General features: G+C 38.0%; 1 protein-coding gene across 4 annotated transcripts in view; it reads right to left on the bottom strand.

Annotated features, from left to right (window-relative positions):
• Nucleotides 1-25282, bottom strand: part of GPD2 (glycerol-3-phosphate dehydrogenase 2) — a 125180-nt gene extending 99898 nt beyond the window's left edge. For 2 of the 4 annotated variants that reach the window (XM_039855408.1, XM_039855411.1), the window contains exon 1: nt 24946-25282. The gene's annotated coding sequence lies outside the window, so the exon portion shown is untranslated. Of the gene's footprint in view, nt 1-22129; nt 22212-24244; nt 24377-24945 lie in introns of those variants that run through there. The other 2 variants (XM_039855409.1, XM_039855410.1) reach the window with 2 other exon arrangements.
• Nucleotides 25283-26409: the final 1127 nt, after the last annotated feature.

Genomic DNA, 26409 nt, shown 5'->3' with positions numbered 1-26409 from the left:
GGGGGGGAGGAGTGGGAGAAAGAAAGTACAGCTCAAAGATCATTTTCACAAGAGTAATTTTAACCTTAAGCTTCGGGATCTGTGTTCTCTAGCAAGATATAAAGGCATCCCATGTACTCTGATCACCGAAACTGAGAAATCCAGATGAGAAGGAATTTAAAACATAAAATGAAAGCCCTGGGATGTAATCTAGATATAGCATGTGCAACTTCGCTAAATCCTTTACGTAATTATACGCAGGTTCAAAGGTGGTAAGAAGCTCCTTACAGTTCAATTGTGCAGTCACTCACCTTGCAGCCGTGCATGGAAAATCTCACCCTCATCTATTTTGAGTCATGATACTCTATCAGATCCACAGAAGGCACAACTCAAAGGGCCAGGCCTCAAGGTACACCTGAATACAATTTCAGTGGCTTATGGGAAAAAGGTACATAAATCTTACAAAATAAGGGTGCAAAATCTCATCAGAGAAAGTCCCACGCAACCATGGAACTTGGCAGCAGTCTACAGAAAAATGGAAGAAGAGGGAGTAAGCTCAAAAGTACCTTCTCACCCAGCAGCTCAGTTTGAACTATAAAAGTCAAGATTTCTGGGTGCTTTGAACTAGAAATGTTTCAACAAAGCAAACTCTTTATTATTCCAATTGAAACAATATCAAATGTTCTGTATACCTCTCTATAAGAAAGTATATCATGGTTCAGGCACACCAAACATGTGCTGATAAAGTGTCTACACAGTAACAACCAAAGCCCACAATGTACTATCTTCTCTTTCCCCAACGTTTACTTTACAGTAACAGAACTGCAAACAAATCCTTCCCAGACAAATAGAGAGGCACTTCTACACACATACATCTCACATAGCCGTACGTGATCCTCACAGAAACACACAGCCAGCCTTCAAACACGTTTTTTGAAAGCTGTCAGAAATAAATGAACAAAATAGGCAACATCAGAGGCCCATCAACTTGTTCTCTGGAAACAAAGGAGTCTAGTTCATAATCTGAAAATTAATTATCCTTTATTTTTGGTTGCTTTAAACACTTTTTTAAAAGAATTTAGGCCAATCCGGATAGGAAATGGACCAAAGGGTTATCCACAAAAGATTATCCCAATGGAAATACAGAAATAAGTGAATGTATCAAGTCCTGAGAAAACAGCAGACACTTTTAAAGAATATTAAATCATCTTCTTCTAGTCTTTCCCCTATTATAAAAAAATATTTTTAAGCCAAAATCACGACAATAACAATGACAACCTATAGTTGTAAAAAATACATACATTGAACAGGATATCAAAGGACAAACAAAAAGGTATTTCTGAAGTCATTGAGGAAAACATTCTGATAAAACAAGGTAAATTTAAAAATCAACGTAAAAGTCAGCAGAAGAGTTAGAAATATAATGAACCCTCATTTTCTGGATGTCTCATTTCGGACTGTAGCTGAATAGGAAGCTAAAGCTACTTAACCACACATTGCTGGCACAGCATTCAAACTTTAGTTTTGTCCCCATCTTTCATGTCCTATCAGAAAGCCAGACTGCTTTAGGAAAGGGTATGTTCAATCTCCCCAGGAAATCGCAATTCAAAAGGGCCCAACCCTAAAGATGGGGAAAAAAAATAATCTTAATGAAGGAGAGAGTATTTTAATAAAAATGAAAGAGAAAATCAGGAAACAATGAAAAAATGAAAGACAAATACTATATTTGTATTGGTTCATATAACTTCAAGCCAAAAAGAACTATGGAAAAGCTTCCTGCTAGATTCTCTGGGACACCCTTAGGTCAGTTATATTATTTTAGGAGCAAACCCACAGCCATAGACGAGGGAGAAGGAGTTTGGCCCAGAACCATTCCTCAGGCTCAAAGGAGAGGAAGAGCCTGGAAGCTTGACAAAGGAGGAGTTGACTCACAGAAGGGTTGAGCTGGTTCCAGAGGTTCAAATTAGAGTTTAAGAAACATAAGCGAAAAGCGCACACATAAAAAAAGAGATGAAAAATAAGGTCAACGACCATTTAAAGTGAGCCAGTTAAAGGCTCTATTTGATTTAAAAATTTGCCTCAAATTTTATTTGTTTCAAATTATTATATGAATTATTTTTGTGTACAAGTGTTTCTTTTTTAATACACAAAGCCATAACCAATTAAAGGATTTATTGAACAAAGTCCTCTACATTGAAAACATATATTGAACAAAGTCCTCTACATTAAAGAGGGACCAAGAGGAACGCAAGGATACATGCTCTCACTCTAACAGTCATTTGTTATGTAAGACTCAATTTTTTTAAAAAAAATAGTATTTCTAAGACAACTTCCATATTATGTATTTATGTTTTCTGCTACTTCTAAAATGCATACTAGTACTAGTCACAAATTTGTCTCTTTTCTCTTATTTTCATGAGATTCACTGTAGATTTACAAGACATCAATGAAGCCCATCTGAGCTAACAACAGATTTCTATTCATTAAATGCAAATGATCAGTTTAATTCATAATGATATGATTTCTATTGTATTTGCTTTCCATAAAATTGCTATTAAAAATCATTTAAAAAAAACTATAGTTCATGCAAGTGAACTTGTTTTCCATTTTAAATTTATTTTAAAACCAAAATTAATATATATTCTCTAGCACCCTAGATATGTTAAAAGATTTTTGTTTAAAGTTGTAAAATTTTATCTTTATTTTTCTATAAAGATATACTTCTGCCTACTTTGTTTTCCATTTACGTAATTTAAGGTAATTCTGAGAGGCATAAAATAAAATGCCCCTCATAAGTGAAAATCTAGAATATTCCTTCCTGAAAATGCCCATCCCTTAAAAAGACACAAGTCAGGGTAACGAACTGAGTGTATAACATGCTTAGTATGAAATTAAATAAACTTGCACTTATATATAAACTAATAGGAAATGCCTCACTTGAAAAAGAGTACAGCAGACGTTGAATAAAAACTTGAATTCTGCCTTGAGAAGGAAGGACTATTACCAATGAATCACACAAAAAAAGTTCTTTAGGTCTTGCAGTCTCTCTGCCCCTTTACTAACCCTACTATCGGGTTAGGAAAATGGTTCACATTCCTTTGGCAGCACAAACCCTTTTTTAGATTTTTCATGATGTTTTAGAATCTACTTCAGTAATGAAAACAAGAAAAAAACCTTTATTTTGTTATAAAATAAACTGCATACCGGACAACAGAGTTCAAAATATCTCTTTAAAATATATCAAGCCTCTCATCTAGATTTATTACAATTATAACAATTATGGCTGTTGAATATATATCCCAAAATGTTTCATAAGGAAACATCTACCTCTATAATAAATAAACATATTTTAAAAGGGCTTAGACTCTATAAAATAGTGTGTAGACATTGTGAATCAAATAAAAAGGATTTTAACATATATGGGTGACAATGAACTTTATAGTCAAAAAAATAAACCCTAAGAAAATTTCAATTATATAGCATGTTCAGAGAAAGAAGTGCTTCAGATAATTAACTTTCTATTTGTCTAGATCTTATTCAGAGATCTCTTTCATTGTTTTCCAATATCTTATATTTTTATGAAATATAGCATATGAATTAGGAAGAACCATATACTGAATGTAGGCATTTTTCTTTGAAGACTCAAAAAAATCTTAAAAGAGACTCAAGATCATTATTTTGAAATCTTTTTTTTTTTTTTTTCGGAATAGCACAGATGAAGAAGTTTTGAGGATCTGCCTTAAAATGTAATAAGGACAAAGTTTTGAAAAGCTGGCTTTTTTTAAGCTTCAAAATACTGATGCCAATTGATTTACTTAGCTTTTGCTCATTATTTTTATCACCGAATGAGAGGAAAATGTACCAATTCTTTCAAAAGTTCCAGTTGAAATTGCATTATATATATGTCATTAGAAATGCATTTTAGGAAATACCTGTTGAAGATAGTTCATGAAATCCTGAACTCATAAAAAAGAAAACTATGACTGATAATTTTTATGATGATTAGTTATAGCACAATAATTTCAGTTAATTCAATTTACTTACATTATAAAAAATACTTTTAAATTTGGTTATAGCTCTATTACAGTTCTATTAATGCACAAGCTGTAGCTGTGAGTTATAAGAGACCTAGAGGCATATTGGAGTGGGAGATCAGTTATTCTAGATCCCCAAGAAATAGAGCCAACCACATCTTTAATCCTGTAGCCTTTTTTCCCCTATAGCCTGTTGAAATTTGCATTTAAAATTTACTCCCCTAGACAACTAATAATCCACTGCATGTATAAATGTAAGTCAACAAAGGGCCAAATTACGCACACAAAGCAAATCTAAGATATACTGTAGTCAAAATAATCATTATTGTATTTTCAGCCTAGTGCTCATACCTCCTAAAAAAGATTGACCCATAAGTAAGTAATAATCAGACAACAGGAGAGATAGATTACAGTAATTCATATTTCTAAAAATAATTTCATTCACAAGTATGGAATGTAAATCATACAACATTTTGTAAAAGTTCTGTCCCCTCACCCCCCAAAAAGGAAAAGAAAATATAGTAGGTCTTCCTTCACCTATGCAAAAATAATACCAAAGCTGTATCTCCATCTCAGTCATCTTGGCTAAAACAATCTGGTCATAAGATCTTATTCTTCTTCACTTGAATGAGGCATCCTCTCCAAAACTTTCCTTTTCAGATTTTTCTTTTCTTCTTGAAAAGAACTGGCACACACACTAAGTGGAAAGCATTCAAATACTAGACTATAAACAAATCTAGTCACTGTGCATGAGATACTGTGTACCAATATTACATAGCTAATGACAGTCTTACATTTGCCATTCTAAAATTTAAATAGCATGCACATTAGAAGATAAAGGGTTTTACTCAATATTTTCTTTAGAGCTGCTACTGCTGAAAAAAGAACTATATTATTCTAATTCTCGAAACACCAAATTAAAAAAAAAAAAAAAACCAAGAAGATGATATTAAGGAGCCTTGCGCCTTATAATTCTGTCTCTATCACTAACTTGCTCTGTTATTTCAAGGAAATCATTTGAATTTGCAGATCTTCATTCCACCTATAAAGTATTTCTGAAAATGTTCAGTTATTTTGACTTTAAATTCGCATTATTTTATTATTTATCTTCATCTAATAAGTACAGAAAGAAAAAACATAACCCTTATGCATTAAACTTGGTACTATCTTAATGTTCTATTTATTTAGTACTGTTGGATGATTAAGACTTGCAATTTTTTCTTTCATTAATTATTTACTGATCATCTAACATATGCCAGCCACTGAACATATAACTGAAAAAAACATACAAAAATCCCTGCCTTTCAAGAACTTATGTTTGTGTGGAGTTAACAGTTAAAAAAAAAAAAAGTCTGAACTATTTTGTATTAAAATATTTCAAAACTGTAGGTCACACTTTGTCTTCTTAAATTAAGAATATTAACCATGAATTCAACTGACGACTTAGAGCCATCCATATGAACATCAGGCTATGCTATCAGAGTGTGATGCCCTCAAGAACAGTAGAAGGAACAATACTATTAACTCCTTTACTAAATGGCCCCAACCCACAGACTGTTCTCCTGTGAATTCTTCCTCTGTCTATTTTATAAAGTTTTCCTGTTTCTTCCGAACTATTGGGCTAATGATAATTCTTCCTTTTGATCTTTGAGCTCTCCAGCTCACTTCTCACTTGCTACTACTGTGGTCAGAAAAAAATGAGAGCCAGATTAGCTAAAACTATGTTTAAAATAAATAAATAACTCTGAACTGGGCAAAAGGAGCAACTTCTTAGCATTTTAGCATTTGGATTTTCAACATTTGGCTCTATCTATTCAAAGGCCTTTTCCTCTTTCCTTCCTGTGTTCTAAGTCAGTGGAGCTTACCAGATAATTTCTGAAGTTTGCTGTACACAGTATAAATGAAACAAACTATATAAACTGCATGAGAATGAAGATTAAGAATTTCTAACCAGGCACAAGTACATAGTCCAAGATTAGAAAAAGAAAATTCTTATTTCAATTCTGTCTCATCTGAACAGACACACATTATCTGGAAAAAAATGTGGCAAAGCTGTTTGCTTCTGCTCTGGAAACAATTAGAACATTTTTTCTGTACTCTCTTAGATTTAAAGATTACAGATAAATGGGCCAAAAAAGAATCCGCCACTCCTAAAAAAACTTCAAAATTCCTTGCTGGGAACTGGCTTATGAAAAACACACTTGAGGGAAAGCTAAAAATTGTATACTCTAAGAAAATAACCAAAGAAAGAGTTCAATCAATTACTCAAGAAAGTATCATTGAAGGACCTATTCAAGCAAGACGTTGAAAGGAGGAACATTTGCTCCTTCCTGCAACATGTGTATATTCAGCTGAGATTTACTGAATGCCTGCTATATCCTCACCACAGCTCTAGGGGCTTACTCTGCTATCATGGATTGGGGGAAAGTAAAATAAACATGTAGATAAATTTTAAAATCTTATTTTTGGTTTTGGTTTTGGTGTATTAAGATGGTATATTAGGTTAGAGGTTGACTGGGGGTAGGAGGGATCCACTTTAGACAGAATGTTCATGATTTGGGAAAAAAAACATAATTGACGAGGAAGAGCCTGCCACACAAGGATCTGAGAAAAGGGCCTTCCACACAAGAGAGGTCAGGAACACAAAGAGAATTAGCATGTGCAAACTTGGCCTCTATGGAAACTGAAAGCCACTCTGGCTGCAACACAATGAATACTATGAGCAATGGCTTCCACATGAGGTCAGAGAGCCAGACAGGTCCTGAGTCACATGTGACTTTCTCCTAGCAAGGTGTTTATTGACGAGATACAGATAAAAAATCAAGATAGAGGGTCTTAATCAGTGCAATGATATGGAGGTATTTATAGAAAGGAAGAAAAGGGAGGAAAGGGAGGAAAGAGAGGGAGGGAGAGAGAAAGGGAAGAAAGGAAGAGAAGGAGGAAGGGAGGGGAAAAGGGAGGAGGGAGAGAGGGAGAAAGGATATACCTTAGCTACAGTGTAAGGAACACCTTTTAGGAAAGTAAGAGTAAAAGCAGTTATTTTTTTCTTAAGGACACCATTAGCCATGTTCATAATGTGTAGATGAAAATATGAAAAAAGGAAATAATGGGGAGAGAGAGAGGAAGAATTAACAAACTGCATGAGAAGATAGTCAAAAGTGTAAACTGCAATCAAAAATAGGATTCTATAAGAGGAAAACAAATATTTCAGAGATAATCTTGAATATAAATATCTATTGAACTTACACACTTGAAAGATTGTTCCATCCCATTCAGTCTAACAAGCTGGTAACAAAGAACACTAAGTGTCAACTGAGAGAGCCTCTCAAAAGCCAACATCAGAAGTCTTTTTTATATTTCTATTTATCCTGGGCTGGTGTTGTTTGCAGGTGACTTTTTCCTACTAAAACACATTATATCCTGAACTGATTTGAGATCTTGGGAAAAAACCCTGTGTCACGTCTCAACAAGCTGAGGCACCCAGAACATTCCTCACCAACCCCAGGCTGGGAAGCTAAAGAGCTGTGTGAAACTTACTGACCCACTGAGTATAGATTTAATAGACAAGAGAGACTGCATATGATTAATTGCAGTTATTTATATTTATGGGTTTGAATCTTGAGTATGTCTGGCCTCTCCCCATTTTATTTCATAATTTTCTCCCTGTTGGAGACTGAAGAGCAAAAGTCAATTGCCTGAGTGTTGGCATCACACTGGAAACTAAAGGGCCATGCATTTCAATTCCAGCTCAGAAAACACTCTGGCTGAGCAGATGTAATTCACCAGACCCCAGTGGGCTAGGCTCGCACTATTGTCAGTCACATCACATAGCTGATGGAAATCAGTAGAGCACATTAGCAATTTATACTTAACAGCCTCTCCTCAATCATAAATTTTGAGTTTCACTCCAAGTGAAACTCAAAGTTAACTCAAAGAATTTAGCCCCTATTTGAGCCTACACTCTTACCACGAGACAGTCAGGAGGCAAGTGACTCACAAACTGAAATTTCTGATAGGACTCCTGTCAAAACTCCAAGTTCAATATCAATGCACTGACCTTCAGGCCTGACCTCACCCAGTGCACTTGTACCTACCCCCTCGGTCATTAGTTTGGCAGTCACCAGCAGCATAGTTTGTTTTCAGACTGTATTCTACGCCCCCACCCTACAACAATCTCAGCCTGCACAAAGCCACTGCCTTCTCTGGACTTCAGTCTCCTCACATAAAAGACTGAGATTATCTGTATATTTGCCTTTTCCTGTTTTCCAAATTGGACAATGGGTGTAAGTCACTCACCAACAAAATGCTATCAACATCCTCTTACCCACTCTGAATTGAAAAAACAACATTGTTATGCTAGCAATAATTATAATAAAGTGAAGAAAGGTCTAGAAATAAGTGGATAGCCTTAAATAAGTTAGACATTCTAGAAATTATTGCTTAGGATTTTTTTCTGGGTTCATTACACTCTAGATAGAGATGGGGTAATGGGCAAGTAGAAAATTAATTATGAAGAAAACAAAAGTAGCCAAAACAGTATCTTTGTGTGTGTGTGTGTGTGTTTGTTTTAAAGTATACATACGTATGTACACACACATACACACACACACACACACGATGGCTAGAAGATTATACCCAAAAATGTTTAAAATCTCATCTTTGAATGGTAAAGTTGTAAGTCATTTTTATTTTCTTCCTTGTGTGCATGATTTTTTAATTTTCTAAAATGAGCATATATTATTTTTATAATAAGGGAAAAAAAGCCCAGTCTGTTTGTGTGTGTGTGTGTGTGTGTGTGAGAGAGAGAGAGAGAGAGTGTGTGTGAAAAAAAAAGTATGAACTCTTAAGAGCACCATGCAGATAGATAGCTGACATTTGACTAAATCCCATATCATTTAACCATTACTTGAGTGATTTTCCTGTTATACAACTTTTCTCATCTTTAATGAACTAAAGTAAAAGACCGACACAGAGAAAGGAAAAGGATAGTTTGCCTTTACAATTTATTAGGAATCTTGGAGCAAGAACTGGAAAATGTCACCAAATTATCTACCGTATTCTGAGGAACAGTCTCTGTGCTAACTAGAATGAATGTGCCTTGACCACCGACACAATAACTATTTAAGCCCAAGTTAAACTACATCTAAATTAATCTTGAATTTTTAGTTATTTCGTATTACATGCTTTCAAGGATTTAAAGTTTAACACAGCATCAAATTTCCCAACAACTAATTAAACCAGTGACTGCAAGGCTGATCGAATTTACTGGGATTTAGTGTGCCCTAGGGTTCAACTCCATAAGCATAGGATCTCTTCAGCCAACAACACACCCAGGGGGCCCCTCCACTATGCCAGGCCCTGAAGGAAACCTATAGATACAGAGAAGGGACAGGCCATCCTCCACAGAGCCACCATTCCCTCTCTCCCCGCACCCTGTGACAGACAATTCAGTGCTCACGTGCAGGAACACAGTCGCTTTCTAAGCACAGCTGGGGTCCTTCTGGTCGTGAGGTGCTGTCCTTGGCACCACTGACCAGTTAATAAGACATTCTCTGCAGGAGGCAGGCGGTGTGGGGGCCAGAGACAGAAAGCCCTGGATTGAATTCCAACCTAGCCACTTATTAGCTATGTGACTGACTGTAAACTTTAGTCTTCTCATCCATAAAATCTCAACTATTTCACAAATTATATTGAGAATTTGAGGTAATACAAATAAGGTGTAAAACTACATTTGCTATCAACAACTCCCATTACTAGCACATAACATCACCAAACACCTACAGTGGGCTCCCACATCTGCAATGCCAAATTGGGGTGATAGTGAAGACTGTGGTTAGAGAACAAAAGCAGCCAATCTGCACAGGGCCATAGCCCTGCTTTAGCCTAAGTGGCACTTGACTCTGATCAAGCAAATGCACTTAAGACTCATAGGTTGGTAAAATAAATCCTATCATTTCCCTGAGGAAAAAAACAAAACAAAACAAAAGAAAACAAAACAAAAAAAACAGTAGGCAGGCCTTCTCTGGCATTTCTCTAACATTTTTCCCCGAAATAAACATTCTCTCAAACAGAAAGGATACTGTTATTTGTGATGAGTTCAACCAAAAATAAAAACCGTATAAAGCCCAACATCTAATGCAACTCTAACTCCAGGCCACAGGTTATCTGTTACAGAGGTCAGAGGGAGGCAGCAGGCACTCTTTCACTTGAGGTCAGGCTCTAATCACATGGAGTCCAATGTTGATATGTCTATCTCCACTAGTGCACTTGTACCTACCCCCTCGGTAGGTACATAGAGTTCAGTTGATAGATTTAAAACATTCTCCAAAAGAGGCTTGAGCAAAGGTTTGTGGCCTGAGTTAACCCAAGTCACTGGGGCAATTTTGACCCACAGAATGTCTTTGTGTCCTCTATTCAGAATACTTCTTGGAATTTATTTTTAGTTCAGAGAGGGTAAGGAATTGCTTTCTGGCTCAGTCACAAACTCTGAACACTATCTATCTTAAAGAAAGTACTAATATAAAGCCAAAATGCCATTGAAACAGTTAACTCTGAGTCAATTTTTTTAAAGAAATCAAGATATTTCTCAGGAATGTGTTACTTTTAGGATGATATCTTGATGTCAGATGTAAAAACATATACCATGACTTTGATAATCTTATGGGAACAAGGGTCAGTGACTCCGTCTTAAGTGCCACAATGAGTCTTGTTTGGTCACTCATTCAGCACATGTCAACCACTGCCCAGTAGTCTACTGTATCCCCCAAACCACCTTTACTCATGCCCACAGAATCCCCTCCATTTCCCAAACTCCTCTACCACCCCTCAATCTACTCTTGCCCTCCCCATTGCCATTCTCTATTTATATGCACTAAGAAGTGACTCACTCCTGCCCCCTCATTTCGCATATGCCCTTCTCATTCGTCTCTTACTAGATTCTTATTGCTGATGTCTGATTTACATTATTTCAATTCTTTGTTATATGTAATTAATCAGTTAGTTCACATTAGATCAAGGAAACCAAGGTTTGAAAAGAACTAAAAGTAATTAGACTTTTTAACCATGGTTCCAAAAGGTTCCCCACACCAATCTTTCAACTGTGGGCAGATACTAGAAATTGCCTGATCATCATATTAAACATTTTGAGAAAACCACATTTGTTTGACATTTGTATTTCTTTGGATGTGTAACTAAAACAGTTAATGATACAGGAAGTGAAAGATCTGTACTCTGAAAACTATAAGACACTAAAGAAAGAAACTGAAAAGAACACAAATAAATTCTTCCAATCCGTGCTCAACGGATTGGAAGAATTAATATTGTTAAAATGTCCATACCACCCAAAGCAATATGCAGATTCAATGCAACCCCTATCAAAATACCAACAGCATTCTTCTAAGAATTAGCACAAATAATCCTAAAATATATATGAAACCACAAAAGACCCTGAATAGCCAAAGCAATCTTGAGAAAGAAGAACAAAGCTGTAGGTATCATGGTCCCTGATTTCAAACTATACTACAAAGCTATCGTAATAAAAACAGCATGGTACTGACATAAAAGCAGACACATAGATCAATGGAACAGAACAGAGAGTCCAGATATAAACCCTTGCTTAGATGCTCAATTAATCTATGACAAAGAAGGCAAGAATGTACAATGGAGAAATGACAGTCTCTTCAATATGTGGTGTTGTGAAAGCTGTACAGATACATGCAAAAAAAATTAAACTGGACCACTCTCTTATACCATATATAAAAATATATTCAAATAGATTAAAAAATTAAATAAGACTTGAAACCATAAAATTCCTAGCAGAAAACACAGGCAGTAAACTCTTTAACATCTGTCTTAACAATCTTTTTGGACATGTCTCCTCAAGCATGGGAAATAAAAGCAAAATAAACAAACAGGACTACATCAAACTAAAAAGCTTCAGCACAAAGGAGCAAACCATTGACAAAACGAAAAGACAGCCTATCGAATGAGAGAAGGTATTTGCAAATGACATAGCCAATAAAGGGATAATATCCAGAATATACAAAGAACTCAAATAACTCAACATAAAAAAAAAAGATAACCTGGTTAAAAAATGGGCAGAGAACATAAATAGACATTTCTCCAAAGAAGACATACAGGTGGTCAACAGATATATAAAAAGATATTCAACATCACTAATCATCAGGGAAATACAAATCAAAACCACAATGAGATACCACCTTACACCTGTCAGAATGGCTAGTATCAAAAAGTCAGCAAATAAGTGCTGGCGAGGATGTGGAGAAAAGAGAACCCTTGTACAATATTAGTGGGATTGAAAATTGGCGCAGCACTATGGAAAACAGTATGAAGATTCCTCAAAAAATTAAGAATAGAACTACCACACAACCCAGCAATTCCACTTCTGGGTACTCACATGAAGAAAACAAAAATACTGATTCAAAGAGATATATGCACCCCTATGTTCACTGCAGCATTATAGTAATAGTCAAGATATGAACATAATCTAGATATTCATCAACAGATAAATGGATAGAAAAAAAATGCAATACATATATACAAGGACTATTACTAAGCAGTAAAAAAGAATGAAATCTTGCCATTTCCAACATGGATGGACCTAGAGGTTATTATACTATGTAAAATAATTCAGACAGAGAAAGACAAATACCATATGATTTCTCTTATATGTGGAATCTAAAAAAATAAAATAAAATGAACAAAAAACAAAAACAAACTCATAGAAACAAAAAAGAGATGGGGTGGGGGATGAGTGAAAAAGGTGATGGGGAATAAGAGGTACAAACTTCCAGTTATAAAATAAATAAGCCACGGAGATGTAGTGTAGTCAAAAATATTGTAATACCTTTGCACAGTGGCAGATGGTTAGTAGACTTAGTGTGGTGATCACATCACAAGGTATATAAATGTCGAATCACTATGTTGTTCACCAGAAACTAACATTGCATGCTAATTATACTTCAATAAAATTTTTTAAGTTAATGATTACGACTTAGAATAAAATAACATCCATGAGCAAAATTGCTCCATAACTCAAGTAAATAAGTCACTCAGTAAAAGAAAAATAACTCAAGATTAAGTATGCCTCCCATCCTAACTACACAGTCACCAATTTTCTTCTGTATTCATCTTCTACTTCAGAAATTTGCCTCCGCTGTTGAAGAAAAAGAGAATATACAAAATATAATTTAGATTTCACAACAGAAAGGCGATATGTAAACTCAAAAATGTATTGAATTTTCACTTATTCAACGAATATTCATCGAGCACCTACTGTGAGTAAACAATGATGAATAACTTATCATTTCTGCCTTTAAGGAACTCACAACTTAGAGAAGATTCGAAAACCAATACAAGTGATACAAAAAAGGTTTGGACAAGGGACTAAGGGACTAATTATCCCTGGGGGAAAGGTTTGTAGAAAAAGCAGTACACTCAAATGTTGAAAGTTCACCAAGTCCAGAGTGAACATGAGCAAAGACATGATGGTCTGAATGAATATTTCATTTTCAAGAACAAGGAGGCATGGTATGCCTGCAGCATAGGATGCTCGCAGTAGTCATAAGTGAGGAGGGGAGGAGACTGACGGGCAAGCAGGAGTAAGATCTGGAGATCTTATATGCCATTCAGATGACTTTGTCCTTTGTCCAGTAGGCAATGGATTGCCAAGCAAAGAGTTTAAGCATATTTGTTGGTTACACACTGTGTTATAAGGACAGCACTAGTCAGTTTATATGTGTTATATTAATCCCTACAGCATTCCTAATAGGATTAGACACAATCGCATTTGTATTTAAAAGACCATTCTCTCAATCTCAGTCCCCTGAAGCAGTGTTGAGAGATAAACTAAAAGGACATGAGTCTGGAAGTAGGGAAATCAGGAGATGGGATGTAAACACCCAAACATAAACAAACTCTTAAGGATATACTAAGCCTATGACAGTGACAGTGGAGTGAAGAGCATAAGAATATAAATACATTTTGGAAGGAAGATTGCTAAAATGATTATCTCCAGAAGCAGCACTCCTTAGCTTCTGCCAAATAGGAGAAAGTACCTCCCCCTAGGGGTTACAGCACCATTTTGGTTGGGAAGAGGCCCTCAGAGCACCTGGTGCTCATGGCCACTTGAGAACAGTCCCCAATTTATACTACAATTGGCCACCAGGCCATCAAGAGATGCCGTAGGGCTACAGATACTTTGAGGAAGCTTTTGCTCATCCTTAGCCACCAAGTCAATAGGATCTGCCACAAAGTCTGCACCTAGCTTCCTGCAAGACATCACAGGACTAATTTCAGCACACCCCACAATCCTCTTTACCTCCATCATCACCAGAAGCCCAAGCTACCCCATTTCTCATCTTCTCAGGCCTTCCCCCTTCCTATTCTGTACTCTGAAACTCACGATCTATTCTCAGCAAAATGAATAATGTTCTCTTCTCTAAATATTCCTTTCACCAGGTAAAACCCTGAAAACATGGAGAAAGCAAGATTGAACTTGAATTTTGAAGGCTGCAGCCTATCAACACTGTTAGGCATCCCACCAAGAGGAGGTTGTTTACACTTTCACATTTTAGTCTAATGTTCAGGCAGTATAAACAGCAATGGCAGCTGAAATAGACCCTTAACTGATGTCTCACTTCCAATGTTCTCTCCCCGACATACCCTAATCCAGTCTACTTTTAGCAGCCAGAGCAATTTTTGATAGCATGCATCCTCAATAGGGGCAGTAACATCCACAAGGGGACAAAACTGGTTTGGGGGTGGAGGATGAGGGGGCATATATCCATGATTTCTTGTCCTTTGAAGCTCAACTTTACCCAACAAAATCTTATTCCTTAATATTTAAGAAATATTCTCTTGCTAGGGAGAAATTAATTTAAATATTTATTAATTTCAATTTAACTTTTCTTAGACATGATTTTAAAAAGTTGAGAGACTCTGTTTTATAGCAAAACCACATTGTTTCACTTACTGGCATATAATTATTCGATGGCTAATATCACTGTACAATAAAATCTAAATGCCTTATCCTGGCTTATAAAGCTCTATAGGATTTGGCCCTTGCCTAGTTTCTAAAGATTCTCTTGTACACTGTGGTAGACTAAATAGTGTCACCCAAAAGATATCTACATCCTAAACCCTGGAACCTGTGAGTGTTATCACACACACACACACACACACACACACACACACACACACACACACCACGACTTTCAAATGTGTTTAAATAAAGGATCTTGAGATAGAGAAATCATCCTGAATTTCTAGGGTTGGCATATATCACTATAAGAGGGAGGCAAAGGGATATTTGACACACATAGCAGAGAAGGCATTTTGACCAAGAGGCAGAGATTGGAGTGATGCAGCCACAAACTAATGAATGCTGGAAACCACCAGCAGCTGGAAGAAGCAAGGAACAGATTCTCCCCTACAGTCTCAGAACGGGGCATAGACTGCCAATGATTTTGACCCAGTTATACTGATTTTGAACTTCTGGCCTTCCAAATTATGGGAGAATAAATGTCTATTGTTTTAAGCTACCATATTTGTGCTAATTTGTTATAGCAGCCATAGGAAAATAATACAGAAACCTATCACTCTCATCCACTAAGTTCCAGGTTTATTTATCTTCTTCTGCCCATCAAATTCGTGAGTTTTGGCACCAGCTGTCTTCTCTTCCTGGAATGCTCTGTTCCTCATCTTTGCACAGCTAGCTCCTCCTGGTCATTCAGGACCCAGCTTAAATGTCAGCTCCTCAGAGAAGCCTTCCCAAACCATCCAAATCCAAAATGATCATATAGCTATTATCATCTTAGATGTCTCTTCTTTATTTAATCATTATTCTTTCTTTCCCCCAATCCCCAGAATGTAAACTCTACAAGAGCAGAGAGTATATATGTTTTGTGCACCACTATAATCTTAATTTATAAAAAAATTCCTGGCACATAATAAAGTGATTAATAAACTTAATAAATGAATGGATGATATAGGTGGAAGAAAGCATGGTGGTACTCTTCAATGAGAAGAGACACAGCATGGGGCAGGGGGGTGGTGTTTGATCCTTTATTGACCGTGAGACATCCAAGTGTAAATATTCACTGAGTCTGAACTCAGGGAAGAGCTCTGGTTGGGGATGTTGACTTCAGAATCATTGAAATGGTACGTAAGTAAAACTTGTTGGTGCAGAAAGCATCTACAATGAGATGATAATGAATTAAGGACAGACCCTGGGAACTCCAATATCAAGGGAAATAACCTTCAAGAAGATCTATAACAAGTAGTCCAAGAGAAAAACAAAAAATCATAATAGCCTAATGAAAGTGCAATTTCACAAAGGTGGGAATGAGCAGAATCACAGAAATTTCAAGTAGCAAGGTCCCGCTGATTTGCCAGTCAGGAGGACACCAATAATAATAACCAAAACAGATTCATCTAAGGTAGAAGCCAAATTTCCAGAAGTCATAGAGTGAATGGAAGGTGAAAAAGTAGAAAAACAATATATAAAATATAGTTTCAGAAAGCGTAGCTTGAAAGAAAGGAAGAAGTGAGCATGTAGCAAGAAGGGAGTATAGGGTCAAAGAACAGTTTTGGTTTTCAGTCTTGTCTTTGTGATGGAAGAATCTTGAGCATTCTTGTAAATATTTTAAATGAAGGTAAACATGAAGAAATTTCATAGAATAAGGTACCTGAAGGGAGGATCCAGAGTATTGGGGAAAGTATCAAATTTGGATAACTACCACTAAGTTGGAGTTGGTGGATTCAGATACAGGGAAGATGTGGAGAGTTGACACACCTGTGTTTTCTAGTATAATACGATGTGAGAACACTGTGAGAAGGATAGCTAACTCTTCATTAAAAATCCATATTCTCTTCATCCTAGGCTCCCAGCTAGACTACATTTGTCAGCCTTCCTTTGCTGATAAGTGTGTCTGTGCACCTGATTTCTGGCCAATGGTATGTGAGTGTAACTGATATATTCATTTCAAGGCTAAGCATTTAGAAAATAGATATGTTTCTCCTCTCACCTTCCACTAGCTGGATGTAGTTGAAAATAAAGTCCTAGGGCATAGCAGAGTCATAAAATGAAAGGTTGCAGGGTGCCTGATCCATCCAGTAGAGAGAAGCCATTCAGCAACCAAAACTATAAACATGATCAAGAAAAAAACTTGTGTTTATGCTTTCATCTGTTTTTATATCTTTCTACTAGTTTAGTCTGTTCTAACCACTAACAATAATCTTCTGATTTTAAAAATGTACAGGTGGGGTAAAAGGCTCAAAGAAAATGCTGAAGGTTCAGAAAAACTATAGCAAGAAATGAAAAAGGTGCTATCTAGAAACAGGTGCAAGAATTGTCTCACGGCTATAGCTGGAGAAGATAAATTTCTATGTACCTCCAATTTACATGATTGTGTTCATTTCCCCAGTAGCATTCACAAAGCCAGGTGTATGAGTGGAAAAAGCAGATTGATACCAAGTTGCAGGTCATTTCCACATCCATTAAGACTAAGGAAGATTTTAACAATGTCATGGGTTCCTAGGAGTCAAATCAAAAGTAGTATTGTTTCAGGCCAGCATACTGTGCTATGCATCCAGTGTTTGAAAAAGTTCAACATCACAGGTAGAAACTGTTGAATCACAGGGTAAAGTACTAGGAGGTAGACGTGTTAAAAGGCAAAGTTCAATGAGTCAAGGAATAGAATCCAAAGTAGCAAAAAGCAGAAATGCCAGTAGGATTATCTCTTGATTCTATTATTTCTTTTACACAGTTTTCCTAGCAGTTTCTGTCATACCAGAAAATAACTATGTGGCTTTGAGTGAGTCACATAAGTTCTTAAGTTTTCTGGAACTGTTTCCTCAATGATATAACAGGGTTCAAGGTTGACACATGAAATAATGTACACAAAGTGCTTAGCACAGTGCTTAGAAAATGGTGATTGCTCAATAAATGATACTTATCATTACTATTCATTATGAATAATAAAAAGACAGTGTTGGGTTAGATGTTTAACTCCTTCTCTATTTTAAAAACCTGGGAATCTATATTATATTAGATAACTATTCCAGATACTTAATGATGGGCTGAGATGGAGGGAAAGGGTTTATACTAGCAAACATTAATGAAAGTAAGCAGTGAAAATATACTTGTTATGACAGATTCTATGAGCATAAGCCAGTAGGGAGTTGAAGAGCACAGCATCTTCCAGATGTGAATACTACATCTAGAGATGCTGAGAAAAAGGAAACCGCGAACTCAGGGAAGTAAGAGAAAAAGTTAGTGAACAGAACCCACTGGCTGACACTGGCTTCCTCTGAAGCTGGACAAGAGTAATAAAACACTGTGCTTTTTATGGACTTTAAATTCCATGCAGTCCAGCCTCCTCATTTTACAGAGGAAGAAACTGGAAAGTACAGAGACTGACCAAAGCCACATTTAAGTGGCTATAATGTGACTTCAGGGATGGACAGAAGCAAACACTGCTCCCCAAAAGCTCCTTCAACCTAGCCTGCATAAGGTCCCCAAGGTTTTGTCCCTTAGAATCCAGACCTTTGAGAAGGTGACAAGTTAATTTTATCAATCATTTTATTATGAATTAATTTTCTGGATTCTTTCTGAAGAGACTGGATTAGGTGGGCAAGTGAGGGGAGAAGGGAGAAATGAGTGAAGAGAAGGGAACCCTAAGAATTCTGATAAGGTGGTTGAGAACTCAGTAGATGTTAAATGACCTCATTTCTATTTTCCTCCACTGATTTTCTTCAGGGATTATTTTTATAACTTTGGTTCAACTGCAGTAATTTCCTTTCCTCCTCCTAAATATCTTTTAGCTATCAAAACTACCAAATGTGTAGGGGAAAAAGGGAGGCTTGAAAAAGATAAAGTTTCCAGTTTAACTGATTGTCTGAGATGCATCTGCCTGTGTGTTATCTGCTGTCTAATTGTACCCAACCCATTTGTATCACGTATTTATTGAGTAATTAAGTGATGAGTGTATTATGAGGCAACCATTCATTCAACAACTATTTACTAGGTGTCCCCCACATGAGAGACACATAGGTTGGGCATGTGAGGTCTTTAAAATTGTGTAACATCCAGCCCTTGCTATGCATGATCTTCTGCAGGAAAGGAAATGATTCATGTTTCCAAATAATTGTCACACACAAGAGTAAATGAGAGACTGTGAGTGGTATAAAGAATAGTTGAAGGGGTCAGAAAATGTACACATTCACTACAGCATTATTTACAATAGCCAAGATAATGGAAGCAACCATTGATAGATGAATAAAGATGTGGTATACATTTACAATTGAATATTATTCGGCCATAAAAAAGAATGAAATCTTGCCATTTGTGACATGAATGGACCTAGAGGGTGCTATGTTAAGTGAAATAAGTCAGACAGAGAAAGACAAATACAGTATGATTTCATTTCTGTGTGGAATCTAAAGTAACAAACAAACAAAACGAAAACAGATTCACAGAAACAGAAAAAAACTGATGGTTGCCAGAAGACTGGGGACTAAGGGGGGCAAAGGGAATACAGTCAATAATAGTATAACTTTGCAGAGTGTCAGATGATTACTCTAGTGGGATTATCACATCATAAGGTATATAAATGTCAAATCGCTATATTGTACACCTGAAACTAATATAATATTGTATGCCAACTATACTTAAATTCTAAAAAAAAAAACAGACTTTAAGACAAAAAGAAGAAGAAAATGTACACAAGAGAAAGCTTCATGAAACTGGAAGCCAGTGGTCAGGACACTCAAGGATTGCTAGGTGAAGTAGAAGAAAGATCATTAGCATAGGGTCAGCATAAGAATAAGATAGATTAAAGGAATTCTAAATAGTCTAATCTGACTGGAAGATAAAGACAAAAACTTAAAAATGAGAAAAGACTAGAGAAGTCCATAAATTCCAAGACAAATGTTTAGAACTTGATCCAATAGGACAGAGTGACCCACAGAAGGGTGGAGCAGAGAGTGACATGATCAAAGCAGTAGCATTACCACAATGAAACAGAACATCCTTTCTTTATTCCATTTAAAGGAAAATGACTTTTGAGAACCTAGTACTCTTGAGCTCTATTATTTTCATCATTTTTTCCACATACGTTTAGAAGGTTATTTTATTTTATTGAACTAATAATGGCATAAAATCTTAACTAAAATTTTCCTAAAATGTTTACCTTGAACATAAACTTTTATTCCTATTGTATATAACCAGCCGGCTTTAGTGGTCACTGTTGAGTATAGGTAATTAATAAAGTTTTCTAAGCATATGTCAACAAGTCATACTCAGAGGCCATCTCATATGACAGTGGCAGCTTCTAGAAATCTCATTTTCGGAAAACAATCTTTCTCTTGTAGTTTGTGGGGTTTGTTTTCTCCTCTACACTAAAACATTTTATAGAAAGATATGGGTGAGTAATCAAATATGAGATTCCACAGAGGACATATCACTATTTAAAAAACATAAGGCTTTAAAAAATCTAAATTAAACAGTAATTAATAAAAAAATACACACATCTTAACAGTATCTCATTACTAAAAAATTATTGCATCAGTAATTTAAATTTGCCTGAATAATTAAAAGATATCCCCAAATAATGTTTTAAAGTTTTGTTAATACATATGCCACAATAAATTTTTAGTTGAGAGGAAAATACTTTCTATTAACTAATTCTCTCCCACTAATTTTAATGGAGACCCAAGCTTGACCTAATTAAAATCAGAAACCATGTTTTGTCTGCTACATAAGTCAGAAATCTGATTTTGAAAGAATCAACATAAAAGTTTCAACTAAAAAATGGAAAACTAGAACATAGACATTATATAGGAAGAAATATTTAACTCAAAGAACCAGTAAGAACTCTAACAAAAGATTAAAGTCCTGGGAAACAAGAAACAATAAACAAAAAAAATCACAGTCACATTCATGTAAGGACACAAAATTAGAGTTCTGGACAAACTCTGACCACAATCATCTAAACATCGTCAGGTATTTAAACCATCAGCTCCCCATGTCTGTTTTTCCTTAAATGTCCCTAAATTCAATCCCTGGTCAGACAATAAATACATCAAGAAGTTTCCTCTAAAGTTGTTAGAGATTTCCTGACTGCAGCTACCTTAGCCCTTGTCTTTCTCACTTGAAGTTGAATCTGATCATCTCTCCCTTCTGCATTTCTTCCTCCCATCACGTCGACCATTCTAAATCAAGGAAATATACAATATGCCATTTATTAGTTTCCTCTTCCGCTGTGACACAACTTCCAAGTTTCCATTTTATTTCAAAAGTGATGAGCCCTGATGAAATTATCTAAATATTTTGATGACTATTTAAAACCACTTTGATAATATCTTCTTAGTTTTGTTCCATTCATTTCTTCCGTAACTCCCAAAATAACAACTCTGAAATTAGCCAGTTATGGGGGTCTTAAACCTAAAGACAAGCAATTTTCTCCTGAAATTTCAGAGGAAAGCTATATCCCATTGTACAAAATGGATAGAGTAACAGGCAGGCCATGTGACACTTTCACACAAGTGTGTTAAAAGTGGCAAGAATGAAGTTACAATTTTTAACTCCAATCCTGAGCTTTAAAACATCAGAGAAATAGTGAAAGTATTATTTAGTGCACATACAGAATTTTAGCATAGGTTTTTAACATACTTTTTCACAGAAAGATCATTTTTGAAAATATATAATTGGCTGGCTTTTTAATACACTGAAGTACAAAATAGTATTCTTGAAACAAAGATATTTTCTTTTACTGTAATCTTCAGGAAACTTTAATTCTCTCTGTTACTGAAGTGACATTCTCTTCACCACAAAACCGTCTCAACTACTTGAGCCCATGATCACATCTCCCGTCCCTAATCACAAGTTACAAGCCAACCTTCTACCACTGGGTATATGACTATGCAAGACCTTATGTTAGTCTGTAATTGTTTTACATCGATGTTTTACCTTGTTAAACAAATTCTAACTTCTTCAAAGCAGGATAACCATACTTTTTCTTTACCTAGCGCTTGTTACTATATAAAGCTGCACAAGACTACAGAAAAGATCCTTTAAGAAGCCAAGTGTTACATACATTTGATTTCTAATGCTCTTTTTCTGAAGCGTTGTTTCTGCACTTAGGACAACCAAGTGAGTCCTGGTATTGACAAGTAGAAAGAATCAAGTTTCAGAAAACCTAAGCAGAAACATCATCACATTTAAAAGAAGAAAAAAAAAAGGAGACATTAGGTAACGATCTGGAAATTGCTTCCCCTTCTTTAATAATCATAGCTGCCACTACCTGCCCTTCCCAACCCCCAACCATTCACACCAAATTAAAGTCTGGATAATTCATGCACGACATGCAAAAGCTAAATTATCTAGCTAACCATATTCTTTGTATAAATCTTCCCTTTATGAACATAAAAAGAAAAAATATAAGGAAGGAAGGAAACAAATATTTTGAAGTCTACTATCTGACAGGTCCACTAGCAATTTTACCTATATTCTATCATATATTATTATCCACATTTTGCCAATGACATGATTGAGGCTCAGTGAGTTTGAATAGGTTACCTAAGGCCAAAATTTTTAGTTCTCCTTCTCCCACTACACTCAGCTAGAGTGTGTCCCACAGTTTAGTTACTCATTGAAAAAAAAACATTTATTGAATGCTTATTATAAGCTAGTCACCGTACCAGGCATTAGAAATATAAAAGTATGTGAGGCTGAGCAAGCCCTCTCACAGAACTTGCATGCTAGTGATGAAAGAGAAAACAAACATAACCAAATAACCAAACAGGATAATTTCAGAGTTGTAATAGTTTAATATGATTTTTGTACAACGATAGTGGAATCTTTTTAAATATCCATAACGAGATTAAATAGTTAAAAAAATTAAACTAGGAGGCAGTCTAAACCCCACTGACAATTGGTAACCCTGTGGCCCTTTTGTCAATTACTGAGCCAGACCGCTGAGTCTTTTAATAAATCAAAGGGAGGGAAAAGGAAGCAGAGCTTTAATCCTGCTTAGAATTTCTTTATAAATTGAAGTGACTATGTGAGATATCAGAATGGACAGTTCCACCAATGTTGGTTCTCAAACCTAAAATTCTACCTTTTATCCATTATTCACTAAGGTACTGCTGTATTATTTGAAGAGTTGATTTGTAAAAGTAAAGAGAGTGTTCTAACTTAACATATGCCTATATGAGAAACACAGAGAGATTTCAACATCTGAATCATAAGGTTCCCCAGGCCGTGCATGGTATCCATTGGGCAATGGCATCCAGCTCTCAGCAAATGGTCAGCAAAAACTACAGAACTCAGAAACTGTAGTGTTCAGTAGCTACCAGGAAGTGCTTGGCCTCAGTACAGCAGCTGCCATTACCCTCTACACTCTAAAAAGAAATTTCACATCTCTTAAACTTGAAACATATGCAAAATTCAATAAAGACTAAGTGTAACTTACCCTTCCTTCCTTATTTATACGAGTATAAATTGACTAAATTAGCTGTTAGCTATTTCTATAGCTGCCCCTCATGATGTGTTATGTAATTTGGGTTGGCCCATGCCACTAGACTGTGAGAATCTGTGTTTGTAAATTACTTTGGAACTCTTAAGGAAGGCTGTTCAAGAGTGAATGGTCCTATGCATTAGGTGGAAGGCAGTCTAGAGACCAGCAGCTAAGAGCTACACCATCCTGCCAAAGCATTCTTTGCTAATCTTTTTGTTAGGTAGAAGTTACTACCTGGGGAGTAGAGGCTATATTTTAAGTTCATCTTTGAACTTAATGGAAGTACGCCTTCCATTTCCGCCTAGAACTGTCACCCTCCAGCAGCTAAGGTCCTCAAAGAAGCCTCAGCCTCCTTCTAGAATCGTTCCTTGCCTTGCTTCAGAAGGGAGCAACAATCAGACCAGCCCCATCGACAAGCCAAAAGTTTGCAGCAAACTTTCAGTGAGACACCGACACTCACCGCAAAGTCCTGCCAATCAACTAAAGAATAAAATGGATACTACTCCCTACAGCCGTCCAAAAATGTAAACAACTAACCTCTGGATAAGAACCAGTTGCTGGGGAGAAATTCTGTCTTTCCCAGATTCCCGCCACCACCCACCCAAACACTGGAGTCCTAGCCGGGGTCAGAAAGGGTCCGCGCCCCCGCCTCTCCCGGGGACAGGGGAACGGGGTCTCCCAGGAAGCACACACCTGACACTGATGTTCCGGCGCGAGGGGAGAGAGGGCTGGGACACCCAGCTCCTCTGGCCGGGGCGGAGTCGGCCTCCCCCGGAATCAGAGCCTCAGCCCTGCTGCTCGCGGCGAGGCGCGCGTGGATATCACTCTGGGGCAGGCTGAGCCAGTGTAACCCGACGCGCCCCGCGCCGCCGCCTCACCGGCGACTTCCTCCTCCCGCCGCTGCTCCTCCTCCCTCCCGAGGGCTGGCCCGGGTGGCGCGGCCGCCACCGGCAGCCGGGACACTGCGGGCCCAGCTTCCCGGCCCTGCGGGGAAACGCGGAAGTGGAGGCGGGAGCCGGGGCCGCGGGGCGGGGAGGCAAAGCGCTGCGAAACGGCGCGCGGCGAGCTGGCGAGGTCTGCGCCGCCCGATGAACGTGACCGGCCGGGGACGCGGGGACGCGCGGCCCGCGGGTGGCGGCCGCGCCGCGGCGGCCGCGATGGCCGGGGCCCGGCTGGCGGTTCCTGCCCTGCGCCCTGGCCTTGTGCACTCCGGACCCTCCGACCCGCCTGGGCAGTCCGCTGCCGGGCAGGAAAGCTTCGGCTGGACTAGGCCAGGGGAGGGTGGGTGGTGCAGGTGTCCCACGGCCTCTGCCCTCCGCCATGCGAGCCGCCCTCGCCACCTGCCCGCGGGAGAGGAGACACTCATCCACCAGCACGCGGCGGGGACGGCTTACCTGATTTCTCGTCACGCGCCCACGAATCAGGCTTCCCTACTCGGCTGGCAGGTTTCTCCAGGCCTAGAAACGCATCTAGGACGCGGGCGGACCCCTGGGACCCCGCCGTCAGAGCCCAGAGCCCTCTCCCGGGCTCCCCTCCCGCGCGTTCTGGAGTCGCGCCCGGCCTCCTGACTCCTTGCTTGAATGTCAGCGCCAGACCTGCAGGGAAGACCAAGCCCAAGCACCAGGGGGTGGAATGCTGAGCACAGGCTCCTCAGGCCCAGCCTCATACAGGTGGGGGGAGGCGGAGGGCCCCGCAGCAGAGCAGCAGACTCCCCAGTTGCACCCTCCCCACCCCAACCGACCCTGCCCACTGAGCATGCCCAGCTCACTTGGACCTACAAGTGCTGGGCAAGCCCAGGTGTACCCAAGGAGGGCACAAATGGGGTTCAACTGGAACCCATTTCTTTAATACCTTTCCTCCAAAGGCTCTGGGCACTTCACAAATAACCTACCATCGTGTTGGAAAAAACCATGGAAGGGTTGAAAAGGTCTTCCAAAGGAAGGCCGTGAAATTAACTAGAACCCAAATCGCAGCAGTGGGTTTTTCCAGTTACTTAATAAATCACTTACTAATTTCTTTTAAATACCGCAGAATTATTTAAATTGATAAGAGATTCAAATGCGTAGCGACATTGGATCTTAAATTCCTAGTAACTTCAGGAATCCAGCCTACCCAGTGGATAGTGTATCCAATGGGACAATGGTGATCAGGCTTGCCTTCTGGAGGGGTTCAGAACAGGCCACCACAAGATGTGCTACTTTAGCATGTGGATTATTTTGAACTGAGGCAATGAATACTGTGGGTGCCTGTGTTGGGGGGGAAGGGGCAGGAGGGCGCTCACGGAGAAACTTTTACCTCTCCCTTAATCTAAATTGGGGACCTTACAGATAATAAGAGTTATTACCTGAAATAAGTTTTTATGACTTATCTATAGAGCAGGGCAAACATCTAATTACTGAATATCTACTCTGCTTATCTTCCTGTGAATGACCTTCCTCTCCTCTGAAGCTGGAAGGGCCTGACCTGGTTTTAGTTCAGAATGCCATTGATACCTCTCTTGCATGTGGAGTCTCTGACTCTCTCATGTATGCAAGCTTCCCATAGGTACAGTTTGGTTATTTTTCTCTTAATCTGTCTCATGTCAATTTGATTATTAGACCAGCTGGAAGCACTTAGAAGGGTAGAGGAACGTTCGTTCCTCCCCCACAATATACATTAGAATGAAGAGGGATTGGAAAATGATTAATGCCAGCTTCTGGTCCCCACACCAGTTAAATCAGTCTGAGGATACAACCTCGAATTTCTTAAATTTTAAAACTGTGATTCTCAAACTGTAGCCCTGGGAGCCAGCAGCTAACAGCGTCACCTGAGATTTTGAAAGAAATGCAAATTTGGCTTCACTCCACACTGATTCCTAA

Source organism: Pteropus medius, unplaced genomic scaffold (genome assembly GCF_902729225.1).
Source record: "Pteropus medius unplaced genomic scaffold, Ma_sr-lr_union100, whole genome shotgun sequence".
Taxonomy (NCBI): domain Eukaryota; kingdom Metazoa; phylum Chordata; class Mammalia; order Chiroptera; family Pteropodidae; genus Pteropus; species Pteropus medius.
This window is presented reverse-complemented; position numbering and strand designations above follow the sequence as displayed.